The following is a 20,777-nucleotide window of genomic DNA, read 5'->3' on the forward strand; positions in this document are numbered from 1 at the left end:
TAAAAACCTTTTGTAGAGCGCTTAGAATTAAGGATGTGTGGCGACTCCATAACCCGAAATATAGGGCCTTCTCATGTGAATCTAAGCAATATAAGTCGTTTTCTCATACTGATTTTTTTTTTTTAATGTCAGACAAAATTTTCGGATTAAAGCCGAAAGCCCAGATTGGAGATTTCACCATATCTGATCATGCACCTATCGCTTTAGAATTATCATGGGGTGACTCAAAGTACGAGACCTCTAGGAGCTATAGTTTCCCTCGTTTTCTGTATAATAATGCTGATTTTAAGAAATGGCTTATTGGTAAATGGCACGAGTATGCCATTCAGAATGGATCATATAGCCACAAAAATTAGATTTTTTGGGAAGCAGCAAAAACTGTTATTACAGGGGAAGTTAAAAGTTGCTGCTGCTAGACTGAAGAAAATATATCTTGCTAAGGAAACCAAATTGTCAAATTATCTCAAGAATAGATACAATATTTACTTAAACTTCCCTAATCAAGAAAATTGGAAGCAATATGTTAAGGCTAAACAGGAATGAGAAATTGCACACAGAAAGCGTCAATTCAGGAGCTTAGATTTAGAGCTAAATTTTATCGATATGGCAATAAGATCGGGAATTTTTTGGCTAAATGTGTTAAAATACAGGATTCCAAGAAATGTGTTAAAGTAATTAACAAGGATGGAATCAGAATCACTGATACTGAATTAATCAATATGGAATTTCTTAATTACTTCAAGCAAATATATTCTGCTTCAGAACCGAATTATGATAACAAAGCTAAGTTTTTGGCAGAAAATCTCCTTGCCTACTTTGTCTTCTGAAGCGTTAGATACTTTAAATATGCCCATTTCGGAACAAGAAGTCCACCAGGTGATAGATAGACTAAAACTCGATAAGGCCCCGGGTTCCGATTTACTACCTGGTGAATTTAATAAAATTGGAAATAACTCCAACACTTTTGAAACTTTTAAATGAATATTTTTCTGGCCAAAAGACGCCATCTCATTTATTCTCTGCCTCTACAATTACACTAATACCCAAAAAGGGCAAAGAGCCAGAATTAATGGATTCATATCGTCCAATTTCTTTATTAAATTTGGATTACAAAATTTTAATGGCCATATTAGCCTATAGACTTATAGGACACTAGTTATCAAGCCGTCAACCGCAAATATGCTGGAATTCCGCAGCGTATTTGTGGTGAGGCTGATTCGCCTTAGTTATCAAAGGCTAGAGACCGGCAAAAGTAGAATATAGTGACTTAAGCTACGATCCGCCGGTCTCAGTCTGACACAGATCGATTCTTACGTCACTAAAGATGTTCCGAACGCAAGTTCGGCACAATCTGACTACTTTTGGTAGTTATCAAATAACTAGCAGGTACGCTCGGCACTATTCCGGCCCAGCGTACCTGGTTTTCAATCCCGGCGGATCCCATAGGAATCAATGGGAGTTTGACAGCAGCGAGAGCTCATGTTCGCTGCTGCCCGATATCCCATTGATTTCTATGGGAGATGTCTGCACCTAACACCCTAACATGTACCCCGAGTCTAAACACCCCTAATCTGCCCCCCTACACCGCCACCACCTAAATAAATTTATTACCCCCTAGACCGCCGCTCCTGTACCCCGCTGCCACCTACATTATATGTATTACCCCCTAAACCGCCGCTCCCGGAGCCCCCCGCACCTAAATAAAGTTATTACCCCCCTAAACCGCCGCTCCTGGACCCCGCCGCAACTATAATAAATATATTAACCCCTAAACCGCCGCTCCCGGACCCCGCCGCCACCTATATTAAACTTATTAACCCCTAAACCTAAGACTAACACTAACACTCCCCTAACTTAAATATTATTTAAATAAATCTAAATACATATTACAATTATTAACTAAATTATTCCTATTTAAAACTAAATACTTACCTGTAAAATAAACCCTAAAATAGATACAATATAATTAATAATTATATTGTAGCTATTTTAGGATTTATTTTTATTTAACAGGCAACTTTGTATTTATTTTAAATAGTTACAATAGCTATTAAATAGTTATTAACTATTTAATAGCTACCTAGTTAAAATAACTACAAAATTACCTGTAAAATAAATCCTAACCTATGTTACAAATACACCTAACACTACACTATCAATAAATTAAATAAATTACCTAAAATTACCTAAAATAAAATACAATTAAATAAACTAAACTATAATATAAAAACAAACACTAAATTAAAGAAAATAAAAAAATATTACAAGAATTTTAAACTAATTACACCTAATCTAAGCCCCCTAATAAAATAAAAAAGCCCCCCAAAATAATAAAATTCCCTACCCTAAACTAAATTACAAAAGTAACCAGCTCTTTTACCAGCGCTTAAAAGGGCTTTTTGCGGGGCATTGCCCCAAAGTAATCAACTCTTTTACCTGTAAAAAAAAAGCAATACAATACCCCCCCAACATTACAACCCACCACCCACATACCCCTACTCTAAACCCACCTGATCCCCCCTTAAATAAACCTAACACTACCCCATTGACGATCACCCTACCTTGAGCCGTCTTCACCCAACCGGGCCAAACTCTTCATTCGATACAGGCACAAGTGGTCCTTCAGCCGGGCAGAATTCTTCATCCTATCGGGGCAGAAGAGGTCCTCCATCCGGTAGAAATCTTCATCCAAGCGGCATCTTCTATCTTCATCCTTCTGGCGATGAGCGGCTCCATCTTGAAGACCTCCGGCGTGGAACATCCAGCTCTACCGATGAATGCCTGGTCCTTTAAATGACGTCATCCAAGATGGCGTCCTTCGAATTCCGATTGGCTGATAGGATTCTATCAGCCAATCAGAATTAAGGTAGGAAAAATCCGGATTGAAGTTCAATCCGATTGGCTGATTGGATCAGCCAATAGAATGCGACGTCAATTCTATTGGCTGATCCAATCAGCCAATCGGATTGAACTTGGTATTGTATTGCTTTTTTTACAGGTAAAAGAGCTGATTACTTTGGGGCAATAACCCGCAAAAATAAGTTTAATATAGGTGGCGGCGGGGTCCGGGAGCAGCGGTTTAGGGGTTAAACAATTTATTTAGTTGCGGCGGGGTCCGGGATCCGCAGGATAGGGGTTAATAACTTTAATATAGGTGGCGGCGGTATAGGGGGCGGCAGATTAGGGGTTAATAGGTATAATGTAGGTGGCTGCGGGGTCCAGGAGCGGCGGTTTAGGGGGTAATAACTTTATTTACGTGCGGGGGGCTCCAGGAGCGGCGGTTTAGGGGGTAATACATATAATGTAGGTGGCGGTGGGGTCCAGGAGCGGCGGTATAGGGGGTAAAACAGTATAGTTTAGTGTGAGTGCTTAGTGACAGGCTAGCAAGAAAGCTGCGAAGAAGCCGATGAGCAGCGAGATCGATGACTGTCAGTTAACAACAGTCCGCTGCTCATCGCACCTGGTGCGCGGCTTCTTGACAGCTTTCTTGATAACTTTGGCGAACGTATTCAGGTCCGCGGCGGCGATGGTAGGCGAGCGTATTGGGCTGGCGAATGCAGGAAAGTAGACGGCGTCATACATAGAGGCCAAAAAATGGTTGGTTCTTTTTTACTTTTCCAATTCTTAAGAATTAGGTACCTCCCACCTAAGTTAACTGTATTGATAAAATATGCATTCGCTTGGGGGTTCCCTTTATCCAAGAGGAAAAAGATGTGTTTGGTATCAAGGGTAAAATTGGTTTTTAACAGTTTCCTTAGCCAGAATTGTATACTTGGCCAAAACTGAAATATTTTTGTACAACTCCATAACATATGAACCAGGTCAGCTCCAGACGAGTTACAGCGAGGGCAATTATTCTGCACGTTGGGGTACAAGTTGATTAAACGAGCAGGAGATATATATACCTTGTTTATCAACTTAAAATGCGATTCATGCCAAGATGACACCGTGGTTTCAGCGTGTCCTCATCTAATGCCGGAAAATCATGTTGTCACTTAGCACACAGATTGAAAACGTTAGACTCACCAGTTTTAGAAAATAATATCCTATACCAATATTTAATAGAGTGGTTTCCCATTTTAAAAAGAGACAGGCCCATTCTTATACCTGGGTGTGACCAGGCAAAGTCAACATTTTTGGTAACTTCAAAAAACCAGAGTCACACTTGCAAATAGGCATAGAAATCTGTGTTCTTAAGGCCATAACAATCTTTTAAAGTGTCAAAGGTAAAGATTCTAGGTAAATCGGTATTATTAATTTTCCATAGATGTATTAGACCTTCCCTATCCCATCTAGAAAATAAATTATTATTGATACCTTCCGTGAATAGGCCAGCAATAGGAACTAAGTCAGAGATATAGGGGTTAATTTTTAAAGAAGACCTTATAAATTGCCAGGCTTTTATAGTATGATAAATAGTATACCTTTTCTTAACTTTTACAGGAATAAACCTGTTGGGGCAATGTAGGAGGGCGGATAAAGAAAAGGGATAAACCAGATTCTGCTCAGCTTCCAAAAATGCAATGTAGTCCTCTACAGTAAGCCAATGCATTGCTGGTTTAGCTAAACAAATATTATTATAGATAGATATCTCTGGAAGAGCTAGACCCCCAAACTGCCTAAGTTGGGCTAACTTTTCCAAAGCAATGCGTCTTCTACCGGTCCCCCAGAGAAATACCCTGAAAGAATCTTCAAGCGACTTAATATCTCTTTTCGTTAACAAAATAGGAATATTAGATACAAAAGCTTAGGTAAAACAATTATTTTGATTAGGTTAATTTTTGCAGTAATTGATAGAGGTAAGCCAGCCCATTTCATCAACAATTGTTTAATTTTCATAAAGGAGGATAGTTTAAGTTGTACCAACTAGCGGGGGTTTACACCTATTTTTATCCCAATGTATGTAATAAAATCTAAAGCATTTTTAAATGGGTGAGAAACATTATCATGCGTTGATCTCTTAATCCAAAATATTTCTGACTTGGAGGTGTTTACTTTGTACCCCAAAAAGGAAACAAACTCAGAGACTAGTTCTAAAATCAGTGGGATTTCTGTTTGTGTGTTTAAGAGAAATAGTAGCAGATCATCTGCGTATAGCAGAAGTATAAGACGTTTACCTCCAAGTGGTATCCCAGTTAATTCCCTCCTAAGGGCTATAGCCAGGGGTTCAATAACTAAATTAAAAAGTAATGGGGAAATCTGGCAGCCATAGAAAAATATTCTGTAAGGGAACCATTTAGAAATATCGAAAAGGAAGCTTTTGCATAGATAGATTTTATACATTTCAAAAATTGGTCTTTAAACCCAAATTGACTCATTGTAAAAAATAAATGGACTTGTAACATTGAGGTTGCCCATGCTTTTCCACAATTTTTGTTCTCAAATCCTCAGACAATTCTTTGCTGATCTTTCTCTTCTCCACGCTCAGTGTGGCACACAGAGACACACAACAGAAAGGTTTAGTCAATGTTCCACCATTTTAACTGGCTGCCGGTGTGATTTATATATTGTCAGCCCTGTTAATTAATACAGGTGAGTTTAATTACAAATTACAGACGCATCACAAACTTAGAATGCAATTATTTCTTACAATTTTGAGAAGGTGCCAATAATTTTGTCCATTCCATTTTTGGAGCTTTTCGTGGAATGTGTTAGATTTGGCTTTATTTCTCTCCACTTTTTTGTGTCATACCAATACAAACAAAATAAATAAACATGAGAATGCCTAAACATTTGTAATTGCAAGAATTTTTTTGGCAAACTGGGAGATAGCTGAGCACATTGGGGGAGCCAATGACGCGGCATATATGTGCAGCCAACAATCAACATTCAGCTCTGAGTAGTGCATTGCTGCCCTCCTATGTATGTTTTTCAATAAAGGATTAAAAAAAACAAAGCAAATTAGATTATAGAAGTACATTGGAAAGTTGCAAGTTCTATCTGCATCATGAAGGTTTAAAGGGACAGTGTAGTCCAAAAAAAAATTTCTTGATTCAGAAAGAGCATCCAATTTTAAACAATTTTCAAATTTACTTTTATCCCCAATTTTTCTTTGTTCTCTTGGTATTCTTAGTTGAAAGCTTAACCTAGGAGGTTCATATGCTAATTTCTTAGACCTTGAAGGCCGCCTCTTAAGAATGCATTTTAACAGAGGGTGTTAGTTCATGTTTTTCATATAGATAACACTGTGCTTGTGCACGTGAAGTTACCTGGGAGCCATCACTGATTGGCTAAACTGCAAGTCTGTCAAAAGAACTGAAATAAAGGGGCAGTCTGCAGAGGCTTGGATACAAGATAATCACAGAGGTAAAAAAAAACATAATTTATGCTTACCTGATAAATTTATTTCTCTTGTAGTGTGTTCAGTCCACGGGTCATCCATTACTTATGGGATATATTCTCCTTCCCAACAGGAAGTTGCAAGAGGATCACCCAAGCAGAGCTGCTATATAGCTCCTCCCCTCACATGTCATATCCAGTCATTCGACCGAAACAAGACGAGAAAGGAGAAACTATAGGGTGCAGTGGTGACTGGAGTTATAATTTAAAATTTAGAACCTGTCTCAAATAGACAGGGCGGGCCGTGGACTGAACACACTACAAGAGAAATAAATTTATCAGGTAAGCATAAATTATGTTTTCTCTTGTTAAGTGTGTTCAGTCCACGGGTCATCCATTACTTATGGGATACCAATACCAAAGCTAAAGTACACGGATGATGGGAGGGACAAGGCAGGAACATTAAACAGAAGGAACCACTGCCTGTAGAACCTTTCTCCCAAAAACAGCCTCCGAAGAAGCAAAAGTGTCAAATTTGGAAAATTTGGAAAAAGTATGAAGTGAAGACCAAGTTGCAGCCTTGCAAATCTGTTCAACAGAGGCCTCATTCTTAAAGGCCCAGGTGGAAGCCACAGCTCTAGTGGAATGAGCTGTAATTCTTTCAGGAGGCTGCTGTCCAGCAGTCTCATAGGCTAAGCGTATTATGCTACGAAGCCAAAAAGAGAGAGAGGTAGCCGAAGCCTTTTGACCTCTCCTCTGTCCAGAGTAAACGACAAACAGAGAAGAAGTTTGTCGAAAATCTTTAGTTGCCTGTAAGTAGAACTTCAGGGCACGGACCACGTCTAGATTATGCAAAAGACGTTCCTTCTTTGAAGAAGGATTAGGACATAAGGATGGAACAACAATCTCTTGATTGATATTCTTGTTAGAAACAACCTTAGGTAAAAACCCAGGTTTAGTACGCAGGACTACCTTGTCTGAATGAAAGATCAGATAAGGAGAATCACAATGTAAGGCAGATAACTCAGAGACTCTTCGAGCCGAGGAAATAGCCATCAAAAACAGAACTTTCCAAGATAAAAGCTTAATATCAATGGAATGAAGGGGTTCAAACGGAACACCCTGAAGAACTTTAAGAACCAAGTTTAAGCTCCACGGAGGAGCAACAGCTTTAAACACAGGCTTAATCCTAGCCAAAGCCTAACAAAAAGCCTGGACGTCTGGATTCTCTGCCAGACGCTTGTGTAAAAGAATAGACAGAGCAGAAATCTGTCCCTTTAGTGAACTAGCGGATAAGCCCTTTTCTAAACCCTCTTGTAGAAAAGACAATATCCTAGGAATCCTAACCTTACTCCATGAGTAACTCTTGGATTCACACCAATATAAATATTTACGCCATATCTTGTGGTAAATTTTTCTGGTAACAGGTTTCCGAGCCTGTATTAATGTATCAATAACCGAATCCGAAAACCCACGCTTTGATAGAATCAAGCGTTCAATTTCCAAGCAGTCAGCCTCAGAGAAATTAGGTTTGGATGGTTGAAAGGACCCTGAATTAGAAGGTTCTTCCTCAGGGGTAGAGACCATGGTGGACAGGACGACATGTCCACTAGGTCTGCATACCAGGTCCTGCGTGGCCACGCAGGCGCTATCAGAATCACTGATGCTCTCTCCTGTTTGATCCTGGGAATCAGTCGAGGTAGCAACGGAAAAGGTGGAAACACATAAGCTATGTTGAAAACCCAAGGGGCTGCTAGTGCATCTACCAGCACCGCTCCCGGGTCCCTGGACCTGGATCCGTAACAAGGAAGCTTGGCGTTCTGGCGAGATGCCATGAGATCCAGATCCGGTTTGCCCCAACGATGAATCAGTTGAGTAAATACCTCCGGGTGAAGTTCCCACTCCCCCGGATGAAAAGTCTGGCGACTTAGAAAATCCGCCTCCCAGTTCTCCACGCCTGGGATGTAGATCGCTGACAGGTGGCAAGAGTGAGACTCTGCCCAGCGAATTATCTTCGAGACTTCCAACATCGCTAGGGAACTCCTGGTTCCCCCTTGATGATTGATGTAAGCCACAGTCATGATGTTGTCCGACTGAAATCTGATGAACCTCAGTGTTGCTAACTGAGGCCAAGCTAGAAGAGCATTGAATATTGCTCTTAATTCTAGAATGTTTATTGGGAGGAGTTTCTCCTCCTGAGTCTACGATCCCTGAGCATTCAGGGAGTTCCAGACCACTCCCCAGCCTAGTAGGCTGGCATCTGTTGTTACAATCGTCCAATCTGGTCTGCGAAAAGTCATTCCCTTGGACAGATGAACCCGTGACAACCACCAGAGAAGAGAATCTCTGGTCTCCTGGTCCAGATTTAGCAAAGGGGACAGATCTGAGTAATCCCCGTTCCATTGACCTAGCATGCATAGTTGCAGCGGTCTGAGATGTATGCGCGCAAATGGCACTATGTCGATTACTTCCATGCACTGAGCTACTGATGGGCTTGGAATGGAGTGAAGAACACGGCAAGCATTGAGAATCTTTGATAACCTGGACTCCGTCAGGTAAATCTTCATCTCTACAGAATCTATAAGAGTCCCTAGAAAAGGGACCCTTGTGAGTGGTAAAAGAGAACTCTTTTCCACGTTCACTTTCCACCCATGCGACCTCAGAAATGCTAGAACTATCTCTGTATGAGACTTTGCATTTTGAAAACTTGACGCTTGTATCAGAATGTCGTCTAGGTACGGAGCCACCGCTATGCCTCGTGGTCTTAGTACCGCCAGAAGAGAGCCCAGAACCTTTGTAAAAATTCTCGGGGCAGTAGCTAACCCGAAGGGAAGCGCTACAAACTGGTAATGCCTGTCTAGAAAGGCAAACCTTAGGTACCGATAATGATCTTTGTGAATCGGTATGTGAAGGTAGGCATCCTTTAAATCCACTGTGGTCATATATTGACCCTCTTGGATCATGGGCAGGATGGTCCGAATGGTTTCCATCTTGAACGATGGAACCCTTAGGAATTTGTTTAAGATTTTTAAATCTAAGATTGGTCTGAAGGTTCCCTCTTTCTTGGGAACCACAAACAGATTTGAATAAAACCCTTGCCCCTGTTCCGTCCGCGGAACTGGGTGGATCACTCCCATCACTAAGAGGTCTTGTACACATTGTAGAAATGCCTCTTTCTTTACTAGGTTTGTTGATAACCTTGACAGATGAAACCTCCCTTGTGGAGGAGAAGTTTTGAAATCCATTAGGTATCCCTGAGATATAATCTCCAACGTCCAGGGATCCTGTACATCTCTTGCCCAAGCCTGGGTGCGAAGAGAGAAAGTCTGCCCCCCACTAGATCCGTCTCCGGAAAGGGGGCCCTGTCTTCATGCTGTCTTAGGGGCGGAAGTAGGCTTTCTGGCCTGCTTGCCCTTGTTCCATGACTGGTTGCCTTTCCAACCCTGTCTGTAACGAGCAGTAGTTCCTTCCTGTTTTGGAGCGGAGGAAGTTGATGCTGCTCCTGCCTTGAAATTACGAAAGGCACGAAAATTAGACTGTTTGGCCTTTGATTTGGCCCTGTCCTGAGGAAGGGTGTGGCCCTTACCTCCAGTAATGTCAGCAATAATTTCCTTCAAGCCGGGCCCGAATAAGGTCTGCCCTTTGAAAGGAATGTTTAGTAGTTTAGACTTAGAAGTTACATCTGCTGACCAGGATTTAAGCCATAGCGCTCTGCGTGCCTGTATGGCGAATCCGGAATTCTTAGCCGTAAGTTTGGTTAAATGCACTACGGCATCCGAAACAAACGCATTAGCCAGCTTAAGGGTTCTAATCTTGCTCAAAGACTCATCCAATGGTGCTGTGCGAATCGCCTCTTCCAGAGACTCAAACCAGAATGCCGCTGCAGCAGTGACAGGCGCAATGCATGCAAGAGGCTGTAATATAAAACCTTGTTGACTTTTATTCAAAGTTATATTAATACAATTGGTACACATATTTCTATTGGGCTCCACATCGGCTTTTAAACATAATGAACAAGCAGATTCCTCTGTATCAGACATGTTTAAACAGACTAGCAATGAAGCTAGCAAGCTTGGAAATTACTTTCAATAAGTTCACAAGCAATATAAAAAGTGCTGCAGCACTTTTATAAAACACAGTTGAATAACAAAGAACTAATTCAGTTATAGTCAACAATTCTTTAAATGTATTAATTAGCAGAGGATTGCACCCATTAGCAAAAGGATGATTAACCCCTCAGTACCCAAAAAACGGATATCAAATTAATATTAAACGTTTTTATCACAGTCTAACACACTGTCACAGGTCTGCTGTGACTGATTACCTCCCTCAAAAACGAATTTTGAAGACCCCTGAGCTCTCTAGAGATGTCCTGGATCAAGGAGGAAGAAGCAGGAAGATTGTGCTAGAATTTTAACTGCGCAACAAGGCACTAAAAAAGGCCCCTCCCGCTCATTTACAACAGTGGGAGACCTGTTACAACGGTTTCTATGTAGAAATATACGTTAGCCATGTGGAAAATAAGAAAAAATTAATGCCCAAAAGGATTTATCACCAAAGTACCTCACAAAAACGAATAACATGCCAGTAAACGTTTTTCAAAAACAAACTTCTTTAAATGTCATGCAAAGTTATCACTAAGCCTGCTACCAGTCGCTTCCACTGCAGATAAGGCTTAAGCATTATTTCAGTATTAACAGTATTTTCTCAGTCAAATTCTAGTCCCTAGAAAATAACTCTACTGTGCATACATTCATCAGCCTGATACCAGTCACTACTACTGCATTTAAGGCTGTACTTACATCATACGGGTAACAGCAGTGTTTTCTTAGTCAATTCCATTCCCAGAAAATATTGTACTGCACATACCTCATTTGCGGGGGACCCCGCATGCTATTCCCATGTTCTGAAGTTACCCCACTCCTCAGAATGTCGAGAACAGCCAGTGGATCTTAGTTACGCCTGCTAAGATCATAGTTTCTTCTTCCAAATACTGCCTGAGATAGAAAAACAGCACACTCCGGTGCCATTTAAAATAACAAACTTTTGATTGAAGAATAATTAAGTAAAAACTCCAACTCCTCCCGCGACCTCCTTCTTTGTTGAGGGTTGCAAGAGAATGACTGGATATGACATGTGAGGGGAGGAGCTATATAGCAGCTCTGCTTGGGTGATCATCTTGCAACTTCCTGTTGGGAAGGAGAATATATCCCATAAGTAATGGATGACCCGTGGACTGAACACACTTAACAAGAGAAATATATAAATATAACTGTGTTGGTTATGCAAAACTAGGGAATGGGTAAACAAGGGATTATCTATCTTTTAAAACAATAACAATTCTGGTGTAGACTGTCCCTTTAATTTTAACTTTACTGTCCCTTTAATCAAATTGTTCCCCTGCAATTCTATGGGCACAGAATCAACCCCTTACTACATTTCAAGAGCTCAATGAATAGAATATTGTTTGTAGTGAAATAGATTTGCACAAGGACCTAAGTGTGAGGAGGGAAGGGTAAGCAGTAAAAACTATAACATCATTGTTTAAGTTAAAGGGCCTGACTACTCCTGAACTTAAGAAGTCAACCCTATTTCAAAAATATTATTAACAGATAAGAACGTGCAGGCTGTCCATACTCTTACAATTTAAAGGATTTAATAGAAAGGCACAATCATGCTTTATATTTCTGCACATAATTTGTTAATCAATATTTAGAAACAACTTCTTTTTAATCCACTCATTAAAAGATACCATTATCTTTGTGATTACTCTCAGGGTATATATATATCCACTGGATCAATCCTTTTGCACCTGTGAGTATTAGTGGTTTATGTTCTCTCGCACTGTGGATATTGCATTTATAAATATGCAAATGTGTTGATGCTATCCCTTAGATACTCACTCCTTAGGTTAAACCCCCTTTTCAAATATCTAATCCCACACTAAGGGGCATATGTATCAAGGATACAAAGACCGCTGCTCCATAACCTGTCCGCCTGCTCTGAGCAGGCAGACACACATCGCCAGAAATCAACACGATCGAGTACGATCGAGTTGATTGACACCCCCCTGTTGGCGGCCCATTGGCCGCGAGTCTGCAGGGGGCGGCGTTGCACCAGCAGCTCTTGTGAGCTGCTGGTGCAATGCTGAATACGGCGAGCGTATTGCTCGCCGTATTCATCGAAGTCAGGCGGACCTCATCTGCACTGTCGGATCAGGTCCGCCAGACTTTGATAACTAGAGGCCTAAGGCTCTTACATATGTTGAGTATTGAGTGGTTTCCAAAGAGTGTTTTTAACAATCATATTGCCTATTTTTGGTAATTGTATGTCTTAATAAAAGCTAAGTTTTAACTCTTTAGGGCCCACCCAGTGTGATTCAGTTGATTTAAAGTATTTAGTAATTTAAGCTATATGAGCTATTACGTGTATTCTATACAAGAGGGGTCTCTTACATTTCTTCTTTCTTTACTTCTGAATTTTTTTTTTTTTTAAAAATAGACAATTCCTTTCTTACCCATTCCCAAGGTTTTGCATAACCAACACAGTTATTTTAATATACTTTTTACCTCTGTAATTACCTTGTATCTAAGCCTCTGTAGACTGTCTCCTTATTTCAGTTCTTTTGATAGACTTTAGCCAATCAGTGCTGATTCCTAGTAAACTCCATGGGAGTAAGCACAATGTTATTTATATGGCACGCATGAACTAGCAGTGTCTTGCTGTAAAAATGGTCAAAATGCACTGAGATAAGATGCGGCCTTCAAGGGCTTAGAAATTAGCATATGAGCCTACCTAGGTTTAGCTTTCAACAAAGAATACCAAGGGAACAAAGCAAATTTGATGATAAAAGTAAATTGGAAAGTTGTTTCAAATTGCATGCCTTATCTGAATAATGAAAGTTTAATTTTGACTAGACTGTCCGTTTAAATACAACTTTTTAAATTTTTATTATTAAGGCAATGATTATTCCCCTCCTTTCAATAAAGTAAATATGAATGATTAACCTATTACAGTGGAAAATATAGTTCACCTCCCAATAATGTCATAATTACCTATGTATTTCTAAAAGTATATAACTAAGTCTGTAATTTTCTGATTTAAATGGAAAAGAGTGGAGCTCAAGCATTTGAGCGTAAGCGATAAGGTGTTTATTGCGGGTGTTTGCGCTTGTCGGGTTTACCGCTGGTATTACAAGTTGAAAGAAAACGTAATAGCTTGAGTGCAATTTACGATAGAATGATTACTGCGTCCTATAAATAAATAGAACATATTCTGTTATGTGAAGAACATTGGAATGTGAAATATTCATATTTTCATGTTGGATTAGCTAGTTAGGTTTTTTTACTACTTTTTTTTGCTCCATTGACGCCTATGGGGGGGACTAAGTGAACGGGTTAGCACATGAGTGAAAACAGTGCAAGAAGACAAACTTCTAGTGCAGTTAATGCTTGAGCGTTAATTAGCGCTCTACTTGTAATCTGGCCCTTAGTGATTTAAATCAATTTCTTTTAAAACAAATCCACCCAGTTTAATATTGCTCAAGCACAATCATTATCGCTTCTATTTTTGAGCTCACAATTCTAAAGCTTTTTATTGCTCAGGTTATAGTCTAGTGTGAGCTAACTTCAGCATGTCGTATAGCACAGGTGCGTTAAATCCCTCACATAAAAGACTTCTATGGGGCGCATATAAATATCAGATATTGCCTGAGCTCTAAACCAATGGAGCGTAAAAAATAAGCTCAAGTAGTGGAGTTCTTTATGTAGTTCTGTGCTATAGTATTTAAATGAATCTTAGGCACACATATCTACACACATATACCTTTAACCCCTTCTCATATATTATATGCCTTTAATTCTACCACAAAACCTTCTTTCATTAATAAATCTTTGTTTCATCTACTATGGCTCTTGGAATAATACACTTGGAAGAGAACTATTACATTAAGAATAAATTCAAACCTATAAATGAAAAAATAAAAGTAATATGGGAGTCTTATCCCACCCAAAAGTTCTCTGAGGGTAAATCAAGGTGTTAATACGATGTGCCATTAACTTTTCATATCTGTGGTCTTCAGGATAAAAATCTAAATATATTAGAGCAGGCCCATGGGTTTATTGTCCTCTTTTTATTGAATAATGAAAATATGTTGATAGAATTTCATGAAGAAATATTAAAGGGACATTTTAATCAAAGCTGGAATTCACATGGATGCTTTCAGTTTTGTATAGAAGCATTTTTTTTTAATATACATGTATTAGAAAATATGCTTCTAATAATAGCTACAGCTGTTTCAAAAGTATATTTAAGTCTGCTCTGTGCACCAGCATTTTAACCCTTTCATGACCGGGTTATAAAAAGTCGCTGTTCCGATGTAGAAAAATTGAAATCACGCGGGATTTCAATTATGGGATCGGGTCTGGGGGGCGTCCCTAAGACGCTAGGAACGCCCTCCAGACCGCGATCAAATCCTGCAAGCCTAGTAGGCTTCAAGACAGCCATTTGCGATGACGCATTCCGTCATAACGGCTTTAAAGCCCAGTGCCGTTGTGATGGAATACAACGGCATAATGGCATTAAAAGGTTAAAAACAGCATTTGCTTACAGCGCCTAAGGTGCTTGTACCATCTGGTAATAACTCACTTTCGCCTAGATTACGAGTTTTGAGTGATATAGGGAAATTGACGAACGCAACAAAAGTGGCGTTATTTAATCCCTTATAGCGCTGCCATTACAAGTTTTATAAAACCAGGCTTGTGCGGGCGATATTGGGTTTTTAAGCTCCATACCACCCACAAAACAAGCGCTGTTATGACCTGCATGTGCACGCTTTCCCCATATACATCAAAGGGGAGAGCGGGTCAGAAAAAAGTCTAACACCTGCGATCGCGGAAAGAAAAGCTCCGTAACGCAGCCTCATTGATGTCTAGGGGGAAAAAGAAAATACGGTTTAAAACTAACACCCTAACATAAACCCTACGTTTAAACACCCCTTATCTGCTGCCCCCGACATCGCCGGCACCTACCTACAGTTATTAACCCCTAATCTGCCGCTCCCAATATTGCTGCCACCTAAATAAAGGTATTAACCCCTAATCTGCCGCTCCCGATATCGCCGCCACTATACTAAAGTTATTAACCCCTATTCTACTGCACCCCATCGCCCACACTATGTTAAATAGATTAACCCCTATTCCGCCGCTCCCCGACATCGCCGCAACTAATTAAAGCTATTAACACCTAAATCTCTGGCCTCCTACATCACTACCACTAAATAAACCTATTAACCCCTGATCCGCCAGCCCTCCACATCGCAACAACCTAAATTAAACTATTAACCCCAAACCCTAACGTAACCCTAACACTCCCTAACTTTAACATAATTAAAATAGAGCTAAATTAAACTTACAATTATTAACTAAATAATACCTATTTAAAACTAAATACTTACCTGTGAAATAAAACCAAAGATAGCTACAGTATAACTAATAGTTATATTGTAGCTAGCTTATGTTTTATTTTTATTTCACAGGTAAGTTTGTATTTATTTTAACTAGATAGACTAGTTAGTAAACAGTTATTAATATTTTTTTTTTTTTTTTTAAAAAACACCCCAAAATAACAAAGCCTAATCTAAAAGAAACTACCAAGGGCCCTTAAAAGGACCTTTTATAGGGCATTGCCCTAAGTTAAACAGCTCTTTTGCTACAAAAAAAACAAACACCCCCTAACAGTATACAAACCCTACCCCTCAAACAATCTTTATCCCGGCGGAGAAGTCCTCATCCAGGCAGCGAGAAGTCCTCATCCTGGTGGCCTCTTCAATTTTCATCCCACCGGCTAAGTCCTCATCCAAGCGGCGTGAAGTCTTCATCCAGATGGCATCTTCTATCTTGATTCCGGCTGCGTGTACGGTCGCCGCTGTACACTGAATCTTCAATGCAAGGTATGTGATTCAAGATGGCATCCCTTGCATTCCTATTGGTTGAAAAATTTGAATCAGCCAATAGGAATTAGAGCTGCTAAAATCCTATTGGCTGTTCAAATCAGCCAATAGGATTTAAGCAGCTCTAATTCTATTGGATGATGAATCAGCCAATAGAATGAGAGTTGTTTAAATCCTATTGGCTGATTTGAACAGCCAATAGGATTTAAGCAGTTCTAATTCTATTGGCTGATTCATCATACAAAATAATTAGCACTGCTTAAATCCTTTTGGCTGATTTGAACAGCCAATAGGATTTAAGCAGCTCTCATTCTATTGGCTGATTCATCATCCAATAGAGCTAGAGCTGCTTAAATCATTTTGGCTGATTTGAACAGCTAATAGGATTTAAGCAGCTCTCATTCTATTGGCTGATTCAAATTCTTCAGCCAATAGGAATGCAAGGGATGCCATCTTGGATCGCGTTCCTTGCATCGAAGATTCAGTGTACGGCGGCGACCGAATGAAGAGGATGCTCTGCGCCGGATGTCTTCAGGATGGACCCTTCTCCGCGCCGCCGGGATCAAGATACAAGATGCCGCCTGGATGAAGATTGAAGAGGCCGTCTGGATGAATACTTCTCGCCGCGTGGATGAGGACTGAAGAGGCCGTCTGGATGAAGACTTCTCGCAGCCTGGATGAGAACTTCTCCGCCGGGATGAAGATCGTTCAAGCAGGACTTCAAAACTGGGGTTACTGTTAGGTTTTTTTAAGGGTTTTTTTGGTAGGTTTTTTTCAGTTTAGGGTTTGGGCATGTAAAAGAGCTAAATGCCCTTTTAAGGGCAATGCCCATCCAAATGCCCTTTTCAGAGCAATGGGTAGCTTAAGTTTTTGTTAGAGTTAGGTTTTTTATTTTGGGGGGTTGGTTGGGTGGTGGGTTTTACTGTTAGGGGGGGTCTTTGTTTTTTTTTTGTTTTTTTACAGGTAAAAGAGCTGTTTAAAGGGCCATAATACCAAAATGTTTAAACACTTGAAAGTGATGCAGTAGAGCTGTAAAAAGCCGACTAGAAAATATCACCTGAACATCTCTATGTAAAAAAGAAAGATAATTTTACCTCAAAAGTTTCTCAGTAGCCACATCTCATTGTAAAGGACTTCTAAGCAACAAATCAGTATGTCCCTTTGTAGCAGTTTAGTTATGAGTTTTATGTTACAGATTTGTAGCGTAACACTCATAACTACTTACTTTAGATGGCGGTATGGATCTTGTCGTTTTAGAGTGTAACGCTTGCTTTTTAGCCGGAACACAAAACTCGTAATACCAGCGCTATGGAAATCCCATAAAAAACACGCAATTTTTACGAGTGCGGTACTGACGTTGCGTTACAGGCTAAAAGGCTTGGGGTACACCTATACCGACAAGACCCGTAATGGCTGCAGTGCTGTTATAACGCTGAAAATACCATACCATATTTTCAGCGTTAAAAGACGAACACACAAACTTTTAATCTAGCTGAGTGTTAATTGCCGACATTACACAAGCCCCACTGGTGCTCTGAGCAGCTGCAGCATTTTAAATGCTAGTGCTTTGAGAAAATCTAACATGCACGTGCAGAGAAAAATAGTAACACTAAAGCTGTGACACATTTTACTAGAAGCATGTTTGCCAATGCATGTATATTGCAAATATGTTTCTATTCAAAGATGTAATTCATCTATGTGCATTTAAATGTTGACTGGAATGTCCCTTTAAGGTAATATTGTAATTGGATTGTACTGGTGGTGTATATTCTTGAATTTTATGTGTTTTAATTTTTCTTGCTGTGTTTGTATACCAACATTATGCACATTTTGTATATATGAAAGGTCATTCAATTATCTGTATGTAAGTGCATATAATTAATAAAGGAAAAAGGTTTGTGAGTATTAAAGGAACATCAAACCCCAAATTGTTCTTTCATGATTCAGACAGATAATACAATTTTAAACAACACTCTAATTTACTTCTATTATCTAATTTGCTTCTTTCTTTACATATCCGTTGTTGAAGAAATAGCAATGCACATGGGTCAGCCAATCACACGAGGCATCTATGTGCAGCTACCAATCAGCAGCTACTGAGCCTATCTAGATATGCTTTTCAGGAAAGAATATCAAGAGCATTAAGCAAATTAGATAATAGAAGTAAATTAGAAAGTTGTTTAAAATTGAATTGTATTCTCTATCTGAATCATGAAAGAACATTTTTGGGTTTAATGTCCCTTTAAGTCTAAATATAACCTCAATCCATTATATTCACAGCATTTCCATGGGTTTTGTTATGCAACATAGCAAGCGATAATAGTTTATTTCAGGTCTCAGAGTGCTAAATTTTACAGCAGCATTTTGCATATTGCTCAAGCAGAACACGCTATGAACACAATGAACGAGCCATTAGTGCACGCTGTGCTATCCATTTAAAGTATAAGACCAACTAAAAAAGTTTAAAGGGACAGTCTACCTGTTTTTTTGTTTAAATAGATAACATATTTACTACCCATCCCCCAGATTTGCCCTACCAACATTGTTATATTAAAATACTTTAAATTAAAACCTCTAAATTTCAGCCTGCTTCTAAGCCCTTGCATGCCAATTCTTATATCAGTTCATTTTATTAGCTTTTACAGCCAGACAGTGCTAGTTCATAAGTGCCATAAAGATAAAAATAGTGCTCACTCCTGTGGAGTTATGCATGAACAATCACTAATTGGTTAAAATGCACATTTGTAAATAGCACTGAGATAAGGGGCAGCCTGCAGAGGCTTAGATACAGGTAACCATAGAAGTAAAATGTGTATTAATATAACAGTGCTCGTCATGCAAAACTGGGGAATGGGTACTAAAGGGATTATCTATCTTTTTAAACAATAACAATTTTCAAGTAGACTGTCCCTTTAACCTAATAAACAATGGAAGCTGCAGAATCCTCTCATTGCCTTCTCAAGCCAAATATATTGCACAACATGTCAGAGATATTTTGATACCTGGATATTTTAAGAATCTAAATAATGAAGCTGCATCAAACTGAACTATAAACAAATAATAAAGGATTATCAAGGCACTAACAGGAGCACAACTATAATGTATTTTTTAAATTAGTCCCGTGTTCTACATCATATAAATAACACACAGCCTTGGACTTAATATACTTAAAGGGACATGAAACCCACATTTTTTCTTTCATGATTTAGAAAGAGAATGCAATTTTAAACATCTTTCTAATTTACTTCTATTATCTAATTTGTTTTATTCTCCTGGTATTCTTTGCTGAAAAGCATATCTAGATATGCTCAGTAGCTGCTGATTGGTTGCTGCACATAGAAGCCTCATGTGATTGGCTCACCCATGTGCATTGTTTTTTCTTCAAATAAGGATATCTAAAAAATGAAGCAAAATAAATAATAGAAGTAAATTGTAATGTTGTTTAAATTTGTATGTTCTATCTAAATCATGAAAGAAAGATTTTGGGTTTAGTGGCCCTTTAAGTGGCAGCTGATTAACAAAATGATAAAGCTGAGTTGATCCTGCCAAAACAAGATTCTTACCAGGTACCATAATCCATAACTAACTGAGTATGATCACAATCTTAATAAAAAAATAATAATAATTCAGAGTTGATACATTTCTGTGTGTGTTTGTAGTTTGCATTTTAGACTGCTAATTTTACTTGCAAGCTCCTTTTAAAGAGACATGAAAGTCACATTAAATTGGTTTATATAGACCCTGCAGTTTAATAAACCAGTTTACCTCTATTATAACATTTACCTTAGTTCTCTTGGTCTCCTTTGTAGGAAAGCATACCTGAGTAGGGTCAGGAGCAGCAATGCACTGCTGGGAGCTAGCAGCTTATTGGTGGCTTTACATTTATGCCTCTTGTCATTAGCTCCCAGGATGCATTCAGCTAGCTCTGTCTAGAGCATTGCTGCTCCTTCAACAAAGGATAGAAAAGAACAAAGCACATTTGATAATAGAAATTAATTGGGAAGTTGTTTAACATTGTATGTTCTAACTGAATTATGGAAGAAAATGTTTGGATTTTATATCCTTCGTCTATGTGTTTAAACCCTTTGCAAGGATTAAATTGATAGTTATATGCAAACAACAGTGCAATGATGAAATGTAACACAGAGTATTTTCTTTTTGCACCCTTTGTCTCTTTAAAGGGAAATTAAATCCAACACTTTTCTTTCATGTTTCAGATAGAGCATACAATTTTAAACATCTTTCCATTTTACTTCTATTGTTAATTTTGCTTCATTGGCTTGGTATCCTTTATTAAAGGAGCAGCAATGCACTACTGGGAGCTAGCTGAACACATTGGTAAGCCAATGAAAAGAGGCAAATTTGCAGCCACCAATCAGCAGCAAGCTCCAGAGCATACCTGCCTAAGTATGCTTTTCCACAAAGAATGCCAAAGAAAAAAGCAAATTAGATAATAGAAGTAAATTTGAAAATTGTTTAGAATTGTAAGCTCTATCTGAATTACAAAAGAAAAATTTTGGGTTTCATGTCCCTTTAATGTCTCTAAGTA

At 39.0% G+C, this 20,777-nt stretch overlaps 1 protein-coding gene across 2 annotated transcripts in view; it reads right to left on the minus strand.

Moving 5' to 3' along the window:
* GTDC1 (glycosyltransferase like domain containing 1) overlaps positions 1–20,777 on the minus strand; it is an 849,799-nt gene that overhangs the window by 141,249 nt on the left and 687,773 nt on the right. The gene's annotated exons all lie outside the window — the stretch shown is intronic.

Source organism: Bombina bombina, chromosome 1, assembly GCF_027579735.1.
Source record: "Bombina bombina isolate aBomBom1 chromosome 1, aBomBom1.pri, whole genome shotgun sequence".
In the NCBI taxonomy this organism is placed as follows: Eukaryota; Metazoa; Chordata; class Amphibia; order Anura; family Bombinatoridae; genus Bombina; species Bombina bombina.